Raw genomic sequence first — 13,701 nt, forward strand, 5'->3', positions numbered from 1 at the left:
CTTTGAACATGGTCTTTTAACCAGTTGTGCACCCACCTTGTAGTAATTTCATCTAGACTCTAGTTCCCTAGTTTGCTTATGAGAATATCCTGTGGGAATGTCTCAAAAGTCTAACTAAAAGCAAGATTATATCACATCTACTGCTTTCCCCCATCCACTAGGCCAGTAACCCTGTCAAAGAAGGAAACTAAGTTGATTTGACATGATTTGTTCTTGACAAATCCATTATGGCTATTACTTAGAACCCTATTATCCTTCAAGTGCTTACAAACTGATTGTTGAATAATTTGTTCCATTATCTTCCCAGGTATTAAAATTAGGCTGACTGGTCTATAATTTCCCAGGTCCTCTTTGTTCCCCTTTTTAAATACAGGTACTATGTTTGCCCTTCTGCAGTCTTCTATGACCTCACCTGTCCTCCAGATGTTCTCAAAGATAATTGCTAAAGGTTCTGAAATTGCTTCAGCTATTTTCTTAAATACCCTAGTGAAGACTGAGGTGTTTTGTTTCAGCCTTCTGGATGTCATTAGTTATTAATTCTCCTTCTCTGGTAAGTAAAGGACCTACACTTCCCTTCATCTTTCTCTCGCTTCTCATGTATTTAAAGAGCCTTCTCTTACTGACTTTTATGTCCCTTGCTAGGTGTAACTCATTTTGTGCCTCAGCCTTTCTAATTTTGTCCCTACATACTGTTGCTACTTCTTTTGAACTCCTCCTTAGCAAATTGTCCATGTATCCATTTTTCGTAGGATTCCTTTTTGATTTTCAGGTAAATAAAGAGCTCCTGACGGAATCATACTTGCATCTTACTATTCTTCCTGTCTTTCCTTTGCATCAGGATAGTTTGCACTTGTTACTGTATTACTGTAAACAAAGAAACTAGCTGAGTTAGAAACTGGAATATCTTAAATGTATTGTGTCTAATTAGTACAGATCTATTGTTTGTACTAGACCTCATATGCAAAAGAATAGGCCAACGACCCAGAGATTTCCATTCTGACTGAGTGACAGCCCTTCTAATGGAATGAAAAATGTATCCTTCCATTATGTTCCCATCAGCAAAAATGTCTTAATACACATTTCTATATTATTTTAAAAGTAGCTTATTTGGGAGAGTCAGTTCACATAAGTGTCTCATCACCATGTCAATTGACAAATCTGCTTATTTTGTTATTGTTAATGTATTTAATTAACTAAAAACAAAACAAGAGTCTAGATTCCCCCCTCCCCAAATCTTTTCCCTTTGAGTACATCAAGGGCAGCCCCCATCACAAATTAACTGCTAAATCTTTTGTTAGGCATAACTACATTTCTGCTTTGGTTTATAACATGTTAGCTGAGTTCTGAATTCAGAGTCTCTGTTTTATGCACTCAAAATTTAATTTGCGGGGTTTCAGTTGTGTAGCACCAGTCAACTGTAAACCACTTGCTGCTACATTTGATCAAACCACAAGTAATTAAAATCACCTGGACAATATGAAAGTTAATTCAGGCATATTTCTTCATTTTTCTCTGTATCACTATCACTGTATGTTTCATCCAGAATACCCTTCACTAGGGCATAACTTACAGACTGAAAGAAATCCAGTACAATACAAACATAAATGGATATTGTGAGTGGGACTTGCATTTTAAAAAAATTGTAGGAGAGACAAACAAGTGCAAGTTTTAGCTGTGACTAATACTTATGGCACTATAAAATTCATGGCCATAAAAATGCATCATTAAAATGGGCCATTAAATCTGATCTCCCCTATGAAATCTGGCTCCTAGCCAGGGGCTCCTACCCTGCGCAAGGCTCCAGCTGTTAGTCCTGGCTGGAGATGAGAAGGGATGAGACTTCCTCTTCCCTACAGGGGCCACTCCAGAGTGGGTCAGACCCATTTCCGAGAATCTCAGGAAGCTGCAATGGCTCTAGCTGTCACACCCCCACCTCCCCTGCATGCAGGCTGCGGCTCCAGCCGTTGCCCCCTGCACGGGGAGCCTGTGGCTCCAGATGTCATTCCTCTACTGAGGTGGGAGACTGCCAGGAAAACCAGACATATGGTAACCCACCCCACCATACACTGTGACTCTCACTTCTGTGCTGCTGCTGGCAGTGGTGCTGGCTTTAGAGCTGGACACCTGGCCAGCATCCTTCCTCTCTGCCTAACCAGCTCTAAAGGCAGCAGGGCAGAAGTAAGGGTGACAATCCTACAACCCCCCTAAAATAACCTTGTGACCCCCAAACTCTGACAGCCCTTTGGGTTGGAACCCCCATGGTTACAACACTGTGAAAATTCAGATGTAAACATCTTAAAATGTGAAACTGACTAATTTTAAAATCCACGGGCTGTGAAATTGATCAAATGGACTGTGAATTTGGTAGGGCCCTACTAATACTCAATGTTCAGTATTTCATTTTAATTTTAGTTTCTGAAGTTTGTTTTGCATGCTTATTTTTAAGCTAGAAATTCACTCAAGAATTTAATTATAGTATATTTCAAGAAACAGTCTCAACTTTAAAATTCTGGAAAAAAACAAACATTTTTGCAAGTTTACAGAGAATATACACAACCATGACATGAAAATGAAAAATTTGCTTTAGGTCTTTGGATAAAAGTTTTGCAGCTGTATTGGACTATAGAAGAGGCAGTCCGTCATGGCAATGGAAAACCCAGCTGTTGTAACACACCCCTGGAGAGGAAAACTTGGTTATAAACATAAACATACATTTACCTTTCTGGCCTGTAACTTTTCCATGCTACACATATTATTCCTATGCAGAGATATAAGGTATTATACATTTTTCAAAATTGTTGGCTGAATGAAAGAAGGAAAAATTCCTAGTCCTTTTCTTTCTAGTAGAGCCAACGCGAATATTCAGGGGCTATTTTCCCCTTAAATTAATCTTCCCATTCAAATAAAAAAAGATATAAAGCCTCTTCTAAATGACTAGCCAGAGATGCAACAAGAAGTATGTGGTTGTCACCCTCTGTTCTGTATTCCACTTGTATCATCGCTATTACAATAAGCCCAAGCCTCTACCAGTTGAAGGACTGGAGTCTGAACAGGTTTCAAAATTTGGGTCAGCTCTGAAAAGCCTGATATTTAAAAGTAAAGATCGCTCCCAACTTTTGACTGTCATAGCTCAAGAACTGCAGCTTTGAAAATCAAGATCCATTTCCTGCCTATGGTAAGAATATCACGTATTTCTCTGTCGTAACTTGAAATATATAAGGACTGGGCAAAAATTTTCAGACAAATAATTTATTCACTGAAAAACTGAGGTTTTGTTGACCCAAATTTAACATGAAGTTGACAAATAATTTCAGCCAAAAAAAAAAAAGTGGTGGAGTAAGAAAAGCAGTGGCAGTGGTGACCCTTCTTTTAACTTTTAGCCCAGTGGTTAGGGCACTTGTCTGGAATGAGGAAGACCTGAGTTCAATTCTACCCTCTACCGGACATGGAAATGGGATTTGAACTTGAGTCTCATTCAGTACAGAAGAGTGCCCTCACCCCTGGGCTCTAGGATACGCTACAGCATGTCTCTCTCTCTCTCCCATTGAAGCTATTCGGCTGTGTATAAATAATTAAATAAGGGGATTTGAATGAGGGTCTCTCATCTCCAAGGTGAGCACCCAAACCACAAGGCTATAGAGTCAGTCTCACTCTCTGGCCCAAAGACTCTCCTGCGATGACTGACACCCAAGTTCAAATCCCTTCTCTCACATCAGGCAGAGGAGGAATTGAACCTGGGTCTTCCACATCCCAGGTGAGTCTCTGGCTACTGGGAGGCACTGACAGCGTCCCTTCTTGTTAGGGGCATAATGATATTTTATTACAATTAGTTTTCTTTAAGAAAATAAACCCACAGAATGGAAAGACAGGTTTGAAATGGCCACACAAAACCCAAATGCTTTTAGTCACTAAGTTTTAACTTAGGCCATGGTACTTTTGAGTCGCGTCCAAAGGTGTTGGCTCTCACTGCACCTAAAGAGTCCCGAACGTGTTACATTTTGTCAGATCATAAGTGATCCAAACACAGTAAATGCTGTGTTGTTTTATGGAGACATTAACTGGCAAGTCAATACAATGCTTTAGAACATGTCAGCAGTTAAAACCAGTATAATGATTTTCTTAGCTATATATTTATGAGTAGGTTTTACAATTTGTAAAACAAGTACAGTCCATGTATAGAAACTCGTGAATAATTATACATCTTTCACAACATGGCTATTTTATTCATGTGAGCCAGAAAAGTGAAATAGTGCAGAGAAACCAAAACACACTGCAGTGTTAGAGTGCAAAGATGCATATCATTAAGAACAATGCTCAGAGGAAGCCATTATCATTTAAATATGGCTATGCCTATTTTAAAAAGTTGTGAAAAAATAGCTTCTACACACATGGACTAAGAAAAGTCCCAATATTTACACAGCCAAGTTTCAGTTCTTGGCATTGTGTCAGTGTTCTGAATTTTCACACACTAGTTTGGCAGAAACTAGGAGCCTTTCAGAGACAGCATGCTCAATGCATGGGGAAAGAGAATGACTCAACAGTGAGCCTCCAGAAACCCATTAAGAAACAATGTTGGGCTCAAAACAGTCTCATCCAGTTATCTGGAGAGAAGAGGACAATGGCTGGGAGACAGCTGAATTAAAATGGGGTGGATGGTGGGCATACAGAGTTCCGACTGGACCACAGAGAACCTTATGGGAGCTAAAACTGCCCCCAGACTCCCACTTTTTATACAACGTTTTGACTCAAATAAAATGTTCAGTTTCTATTCCATCTCTCTGAAAGACTGGCTGACATAACCTTTACGGAAAAAGTGACAGCAGCACCACAGCATCATATAAGCTTGTGTGAATGTCTTCTGATTTAGAAATGGTGCTTTCTTAGCTTAGGGTTAGCCAAATGTTTGGTGTTGGCTTGTTTCAGTGCTTTGGACATGTGAGTGAAATTCTTAGCAAAATATGCAAGTTGGACACAGCAGAAAATCCAGTTTTCCAAAAGTGAACAATTCCACTATTGCTCCGGCTGTTATAAAAACTCTCAGTGTTGAACTCAATGCTGAAACTTACTTTATGTAACAGCATCCAATAGCTGGATGGCGTATCCTGAAATATTTCAGTTATGCGCATCTTGTATAATTTAAAATCATGTCTCACACAGATTCCTATAGAAACTCTGCTCTTACATTTTATTTTACTATTAATATAAAAATGTTTCACGCCCTTTCCATTACAAAGGTAGTTATCTAAAGGTGCCCTGGTAAATAAGCCTAGCAGAAAACTTGTCTCCAGCCAAAAATCATAGCAGTAGCAAGGATGTGAGTTATAAGCATTCAAAACAGCACTCCTTATTTTTGTCCACAGACAAATGGCCAAAATTTAGGTCACCTTCCTCTCCATCTGAAAATTTATGAAAAAAAAATACATTATGCATCCAGTCCAGATGACTAATCAGATCAAAATATGGAAAAGAAAGTAGGCTGTTCATAAAAAAATACACAGGACTTAGGCTTGACGGGATTTTTATATCTGAGGGAGGAAAAATGTGGTTTCCTAAAAGTTCCATGTGGTGCCTTTGTGTCACTTCCTGCTTCTCCTAGGTTTCCAAAATTTCTGGGACTAGTCAGATACAATTTCTGTATGTGATATGGTACCTGGAAACTAATTCCAAAATTAGTAGCTTTGTGTGATGCCCTGTTTGTCTGTTAGCTGTCCATGTGGGAGATAAATGCAACTCATAGGCTGTCAGTGACGCTGATTTCACCATTGGCCAATGTAGTTTAGTATTTCAAGAAGCCAGTTTGAAGTTAGCCCAAGTGGTATCTTGAGAATTGGACTCATGCTTCTCCCCCCGTGCCAGTAAACACCTACACAGGATGCCTGCTACAAGCCAAGAGATATTGTGGGGCTTTCTGAAGGAAGAGGGCGGGAGAGTAGGGGCGTCTGGAAGCCTCTAGAAACTACTTAAATGTAGGGATCAACAGATAATCACTCAAAGTCTTGTAAGAATATTCTTTTAATTTGATGAGGAAGATGAGCCAGTGCCATGAAGGTCCCACTAGCTCACCATGGAATTTCATAGGTTTTGGGCTTAGGATGACTGAAAGGAACGAAACAGGAAGTGTGAAGAAATAGTGACATTTGTATTAGGCCCTCAGCTGCATTATTTCGTTTTGAAAACACTAGCAAGCTCAAGTTTGACATTGTTTCTGGCTGGGAAAGCGTTTCCTGACAAATGAAATTTCATATCTGGAGTTGAATTCTGGATCAGAGACTTGAAAGAAAATCACAAACATTACCCTCCCTACCAAACACGAACATACACTAACTCTGAGTTAGACCTTACCAATAAGACTTAACTGACTGGCCAATTTTATATCATTAAGGTTGAACAAATCACTGGGGAAACTGTAGCCCGAGAGTTGGTTGTAGTTACATTTTTAATTCTGGTACGTGAATATAATATTAGGAAGAGTTGAAGTCACTGGCAAAAAAGGAAAACTTTCATGAGTTCCTAGAATCCAGGGAAAATTTTAAGAGAAAATGTTAATAAAAATAAATATTCCCTTTATCTTTATGTGCTCACATTCAGATTTCTATGAACAGTTCTAAAGTCAGCAGTTATATAGTAATATATCATTGGGATAACAATAAGTGATTTGTTTAAAGCAAGAAACTGATTGGTATGTGAATCAGGAAATGTATCGTTCACAAGATATGCCCCCCTCTGTGAATGTAAATCTGAATTGCCAGGTTTAGAATCTTAATGTGCAACAGTGCATTTTGATCCAGCTGGTTTTGGAATGCATAATAATGTTGGAACCCCTTTGATTTTTGTTCTACCTTTACCTCCCCTAAGCAGTAGTGATTGTAGACTAGGTTTATATAAGATGAAATTAATCTTAGTCTCTCTCAGTTTGGAGCTCTGTAAATATTTTTTTAAACAAAGTTTGCTTCACCTTTTATAGTAAAGTCATGTTCAAAATAAGGCAGTCATTGGCTGGCTTATTCTGGCCTGCAAAAGCCAACACCAAATGAATAGGCATTTATTGGAAGAAACTAGCAGTATTTAGCCAAGCACATTCCATGCTCATTGGACCAGATGTATAATTGTATCGAGTGTACCTGGCTTAACTGCTGAAACTAGACATCTGTTGTATCACTGATTTATTTCTTTTTTTTAAAGAAGATATGAATGAGTTAAAAGCCAGGATATCCTCTTTGTGGATTCCTTTGGAAGAGAGTAAAGAAATGAAAAACTTGATCCTTTGGCCTCATTTCTGTCAGAGCAAGGAGGAAGGATTTGAACCAATGCAGTACCGTGCATGATCCCTTCTTCACCTATAATCTCCTCTGCACAAAACTCAGCAGAAGAAACCCTTAAATCCAATCTATATTCATTTGGAAAACGCGACCCTATGTAGTATTCATTGCCATCCAAACCATAAGGCTTTCCCTTCTCAAGCTATTAATGCAGAAACTATTTATATAGCGTCGCTATTAGTACTATCTTTTGTGGTCTCCACTCCTGACCTCCAATGAAACAATTCAAAGGAAACTCTGCAAGAGGATATTCATACAGTTTCCTGGTCATCCTGATCATAGGATTCCCTATAGAAAACCATAAACTGACCTTATATTAACAAATGTTTTCATTTCATATGTAAATAATGCACACAAGGGTTCCTGCATATAATGTTGAAAATGGTTTGTATTAATTTATAATACATTAATTTTGAACTTTTTTCCTCTCACTGAAATTAGGTATTTTCAAAATCAGTAATTTGCTTTGCACTTGCTATTTTTTCTCACTGCGAAGTAACTGTTCCAATAATAATGAGCAGAACAGGAACAATAACAGTATATTAATTCTCATATTTTCTAAATATCTAATTTAGTTAAAGTTGAGTAAAAGTATTTTTTCTAATCAAACACAGAGGATAAATATTTTAGCAATTTCATATATGAGTAGGTGGCCAATATCTATAAATAAAACAGCTGTGTGCATAAAATTTAAACTCCGTTTTCATGAGACCCTAAGTTTACTTGTAGATCTCAGTGATATTTTAAAAACTGGGATAAAAGCTTTCAAATTGCTTTATTGGGTTTTGGAGGCTTGATTCTTATGGGTCAAATTGCATATTAACTTAAAAACTGGAACCACTGATGCCAAGAGGGGCACAAAACATTCTGAAAAGCAATCTAATCTTATTATTGTAAACTCTGAACTCCTTTCTGTTTCTTCATGGTTTGTTACTTTCACTTGTTACCTCTTGTGATTTGTCCCTGTCCTGCTCATGCTTCCCTCCCAGAAATAAGAAGCCTTCAAAAAATATATAAATTCCTCTAAAAAAGCTTCTTTCTCCTCTTTAAGAGCAATCAGGCATCCAATTTCCCCTTGAGGAGGAATAATGTTTAAGGCAAAGGTATTTTCCTTTTACTGAGTCCCTGGTATATGTTATTGATAATAGGATCAGTTAGGCTGGCCACAGGGACTCCTAGTGGCCTGGTCATCTTATATTCATTTCTCTGTTCCAGTGTGAACAAACTGGTAGTTGATTAGAATTTTTTCAGTGCTGGCAAGGACAAAGGCCTTGAAACATTTTAGACAACCAACTCTCAATAGGTCAGATCAACAATCAAAGCTTATAAGAAGGCTGGAAAGTCTGTTCCTCAAATCTTAGCGTGTGTTCTACAACATTTGTTTCTATCTCACAGGAAAAAACTAAGTGATCTTACGAGGATGGGGAGATGTGCAGAGTGGCCACCTGGCAAGCCTCACATTCTTTAACTAGACACTACAAAGTAGGTGTGGCTTCTTCAGAGCTGCGTTTGATTTCTGGGTTCTTCAAAATGCCATTTTCCATTACCTTACCTTCTTCCTCCCTTCTCTTTCCTATCCCACCCCAATGCAAACTCAGGTGGGTAGCTGCTACTTCCCAAAAGTCTTTGTGTGAGAATTAACCACAAAGGTCTGCTCATAACAGGAAATTCTCTGCTCTGGGTTTATTCCCACTCATGTTAATTGGGAGAGGTTAACTGTTTTCTATGTTAACTGTTTACAATGCGTTTGAATTCTGGAAGTTGCTGGTCGGAGAACTATGACACAGTTTCCAAGCTTATATAGGTGAACTTTATCTAGCAGCTGCTCTTAACGCATTAGTCAGCATGTTAACCCCAACAATCACTCTCTGACCAGAGTTTTATTCTTTTACGAGAACACATGGTTACGGTAAATTCACATAATCTATTCCTATTCATACGCGAAATGCACAAAACAAGTTTTTGTTTACTAACTAACTACACAGGCTGTAAACACAGATTTGTGCCCAATATAATTCATTCAGACAGAGGTATACGGTTTAATTCATTGTTCCTGCTTTATTCCCCTACCTACAGCTTTAAAAATTGACTAAGGGATTGGCTTCTGAATGAAGTGAATATAAAACAGTGGCCAAAATTTTGCAGCCTACATAGAATCCTTTTCCCTTTCCTCCCCAAGGTACTTTGTCAAATTAGCCCAAGATATACTTGAGTGGCTAGAGTAAAGGAAACCAGGTCTAGCTAGTCTCACATAGGCCTTTCTGAGAGGGGCAATACATAAACGCCTAGTGGAGAATTAGAACAACAGTTCATCTTATGTCTCATTTGACCCAAATCAGATTTTCATGTCACCATCCAGAGGTCACCTATTGATTCACTGAACTACCTAGTCCTCCCCCAACCTTTCATGAAGAAGCAACTGTTACTGGAATTTTAAATATTTTCAGGAGTTTGGAGAGATGTCCAAAATTCCTGAAACAAACATTTTCTACCTGCTTAAACTTTAAGATAGTCTCTTAGAAAAATTGCACATACGTTTTGCACAACAGAAAAGTGTGTGAAAGACAGTGCTCAGCAACAACTATATATTATATTTAAAGCTCCACTTTAAATTCAGTCAGGTTGTAGAAGATAAATTGGTCTGCTGTAATTTCATTTAATCCCCAGCCCTTTTTTGATTTTTAACCTATTTTCTCCTCCCGTAATTGAAACAATAAACAAAATGGTGGTCGTTCTAACAGTCTGGCTAACATATTGGATTCTACTGGTAACGCCTTTGTAAAAAAATCCTGCATTACTTAACCTAGAAAACCCTGCTGAACCAACCAGAGTTTTGCCTGTGGACTAAGTTGTGACCTAGTTCCTAGTATAGCTGCAGTGCCACAGGTAAGTGACAAATCTGTTCTGTGCAAGTAAGGCAGGATTTGGCCCTTAAAAGAGTTGCTTTTGTTATTCTATACATTTTAAGAGATACTCCAGCTCCTGCCTATAGTATATTGGATATTTTTTCTCCCTGTAAAATGGCATTAGATTGCTAACAAAAAAGATACATTTTATGCAGGAAAAGCAGAAAATGGTTTAAAAAAAAGGTAGAAATTTCAGGGAATTTTATCATTGTGAAATTGAAGATTAAGGGGATGTGGCAGATTGGCAGCTGCTCTGTAATTTATGAACAGTTTTTGTTGGCATGGTTATTGGGGTGTTTTCTGTATGACTATGTTGATTTAACTCAACAGGTGTCTGTCTGGAAAAACAGGCAGGAAAGAAAAGAATAGCTCAAGATAAACCACCTCTCAGCAAACACTTGAGAACTGTTAAGAGACAATGCCAGAATTATTAGCTTTCATGACTTTGCCTCCTCTGCAGCCAACCAGCAAAAGAATTTTGGACCAGGACAGGAAAGGCCCATGAATACAGAAGAAGAGAAGAACTGTTTGCCAGAAACTTGGAATGGGCAACAGGGGATGGATCATTTGATGATTACCTGTTCTGTTCATTCCCTCTGAAGCACCTGGCATTGGCCACTGTCAGAAGACAGGATACTGGGCTAGATGGACCTTTGGTCTGACCTAGTATAGCTGTACTTATGTTCTCTGGGAGGATTAAAAGGGATCCTCTCTCTACGGCATAGTTTTTTGGGAAGCTAGAGTGAGACACATGGACCTGCTGAGAGCATCTGAAGAAGTTAGGCCTACCTAGGTTATCATCAGGGGAAGATGAACCTTTAGGCAAGACAGAGATGCATATAGACTAGTAGTAGTTTTTAAATCCTTTCTTCTCTAATGTTTTGTTCCTACTGCTAAAATAAACAATACTTTGGTTTAAGATGGCTGTCCGGTCACTATACTTACAACTGGTCACAAACTTTCAAAGCAAACAACTGCAGGGCCCAAACTTGGTCAGACATACAGGGTAAGAATGGAGGATACACAGGGTACTGTAGCATAGGGCTGAGTCTAAAAGTGGGAGAAACACAGGATTCCATCCAGAAGAGGTATAGGCACAAAGCCTGACACTTGAGGTGGCGCACTCAGAGAGCCCAGAAAGGTGACAGAGGCTCCCTGTAACCACTACAGCAGACAATCCACATACTATATAATTGGTTTTGGCTTCATTTGTCAGTTGGCTTTTAATTTTTAAGAACAGAGCCAGTAAAAATTTGCAAATATTTCTGGCAAATTCTGGCAAGCTTTTTACCCTCAAATGTTGAAAATATTTTAATAAATTCTTATATTTTAGGGCCAGAAGGGGCCATTAAATCACTTTGCCCGACTTCCTGTATACCACAGAATTTCATCCAGTTACTCCTCTACTGAGTTACTCCAGTAACTTGTCTGAGTAAAGCATAGGCTATGGCACAGGAATTTCCTTGATACAGTCAATCTGATCATGAGCTTGGATATGGGAAAGAAATTGCATTGATATCATTAGTTGACAATAAAATATTCCTGCTGATCCTTTTACAGCTGTCAAAGCATAAGGAGGTTAAGTTGATGAATCTGCACAATCTAACAGAGTTGGCCAGAGCCATTCTTGTGTTGCTCTGTTCCTATCATCCTGTCCAGAAACATTCAGAAGTAGGGTGTGTAGCAGTTACTAGACATGCTCAACAGTAGTTATGGCAACTGTACAGAAAGTTTCCATTAAGGGCAAGCACTCATGAGGCCCCACACATATTCACTATCTAACAGTTGAGCCAATCAGAATGTTGGATGGGGAGGCTTAAAGACAGCCCTGTGGGCTCAGCTTCTGATTGATGCAGGCCAAGAGATGTGAGGGCTGAGTCCCAATACCAGTATCACCTTGGATACAGATGAGTGTTACTCCAGCTGTACTTACTAGAGAAGTCCTCAGACAAATGTATTATTTGTTGCAATGTATTTTATGAACCTACAGGGAGAGCTGGGAGTGGAGCATTTGCCACTCCTAGAGACTAAGCCATTTACATTTGGCTATTAGCTAACTGCTAACTGTATATAAGAAACACTGGGAGTGTTGGGCTGGGAGTTGGAGTGCAGCCTCCCAAAGGAGAGCACTTACCTCCAGCAGCTCCCAGTCAGTGGCACAGCGTGGTTGTCACTAAGGCAGGTTCCCTGCCTACCTCGCCCCCACACCAGTCCTGGAAAGGGCCAACAGGCCCCTGGTGGGGGTGGGGGCAGGCAGCACATGGCTCCACGCACTGCCCCTCTCTGCAAGCACCACCCCCACAGCTTCCCATTCCTGGCCAATCGGAGCTGCAGGGGTGGTGCTTACAGGCAGGAGCAGCGTGCGGAGGGAGACCCCCACCCCCAGGGCTGTGCTGGTTGCTTCTAGGAGTGGCGTGGGGCCAGGGCAGGCAGGGAGCCTGTCTTAGCAGCAGCCCCGTTGCGCCGCTAGAGATTGCGATCGACTGGTTGGTGACCACTGCAATAAAGACAAGTGCAAAGTCCTACACTTAGGAAGGAAAAATCAAATGCACATCTACAAAATGGGAAAAACAGGGTAAGTGTCAGTACTGCTGAAAAGGATCTTGGGGTTATAGTGGATCCCCGAATATGAATCAACAATGTGATGCAGTTGTGAAAATAGCTATCATTCTGGGGTGTATTAACAGGAGTGTCATATGTAAGAAATGGAAGGTAATGGTCTCACTCTACTTGGCACTGGTGAGACCTCTGGTGGAGTGCTATGTCCAATTCTGGGTGCTACATTTTAGGAAAGATGTGGACAAATTTCAGAGAGTCCAGAGGAGATCAACAAAAACGATAAAAGGTTTAGAAAACCTGAGCATCTTTAGTCTTGAGAAAAGAAGACTGAAAGGAGACCTGAGAACAGTCTTCAAATATGTTCAGGGTTGTTATTAAAGAGGACAGCAATCAATTGTTCTTCATGTCCAATGAAAGCAGAACAAGACAAGGGGTTAATCTGCAGCAAGAGAGATTAAGATTTGATATCAGAAAGTTTATTCTAACTATATGTTTACTTAAACTCTGGCATAGGGAGGCTATAGATTCCCAATCATTGGAGCTTTTAAAGAACAGGTTGGACAAACAACTGTCAGGATGATCAAGGTTTACTTGATCTGATCTCACCACAGGGGGCTGGATTTGATGACTTCTCAAGGTCCCTACCAGCTGTAAGTCTATGCACTGATTGCCACCAGCTGAACCCATGTCGAGCTAAGGAAAAGACCAGACATCTTGAGGATGAGGAGGTAATCCAAAATATCAGGAATACCTGCTGTCTCAGAAAAAATATGGTGGTGGTGGGCCCAAATACAGAAATGCTTCCGCTTTGCTAAGTAACGTTTTCAAGTCCTTTCTGCTCTTAGTAAGGATAGTTCATACAGTTTTGTGACAGAAATATTTTAGACCCAATGCCAATCCAAATACCAAGCCCTAAA

At 39.7% G+C, this 13,701-nt stretch overlaps 1 protein-coding gene across 8 annotated transcripts in view; it reads right to left on the reverse strand.

Moving 5' to 3' along the window:
• THADA (THADA armadillo repeat containing) overlaps positions 1–13,701 on the reverse strand; it is a 315,416-nt gene that overhangs the window by 67,210 nt on the left and 234,505 nt on the right. The gene's annotated exons all lie outside the window — the stretch shown is intronic.

The sequence above is a fragment of the Dermochelys coriacea genome, chromosome 3 (genome assembly GCF_009764565.3).
Source record: "Dermochelys coriacea isolate rDerCor1 chromosome 3, rDerCor1.pri.v4, whole genome shotgun sequence".
Lineage (NCBI taxonomy): Eukaryota > Metazoa > Chordata > Testudines > Dermochelyidae > Dermochelys > Dermochelys coriacea.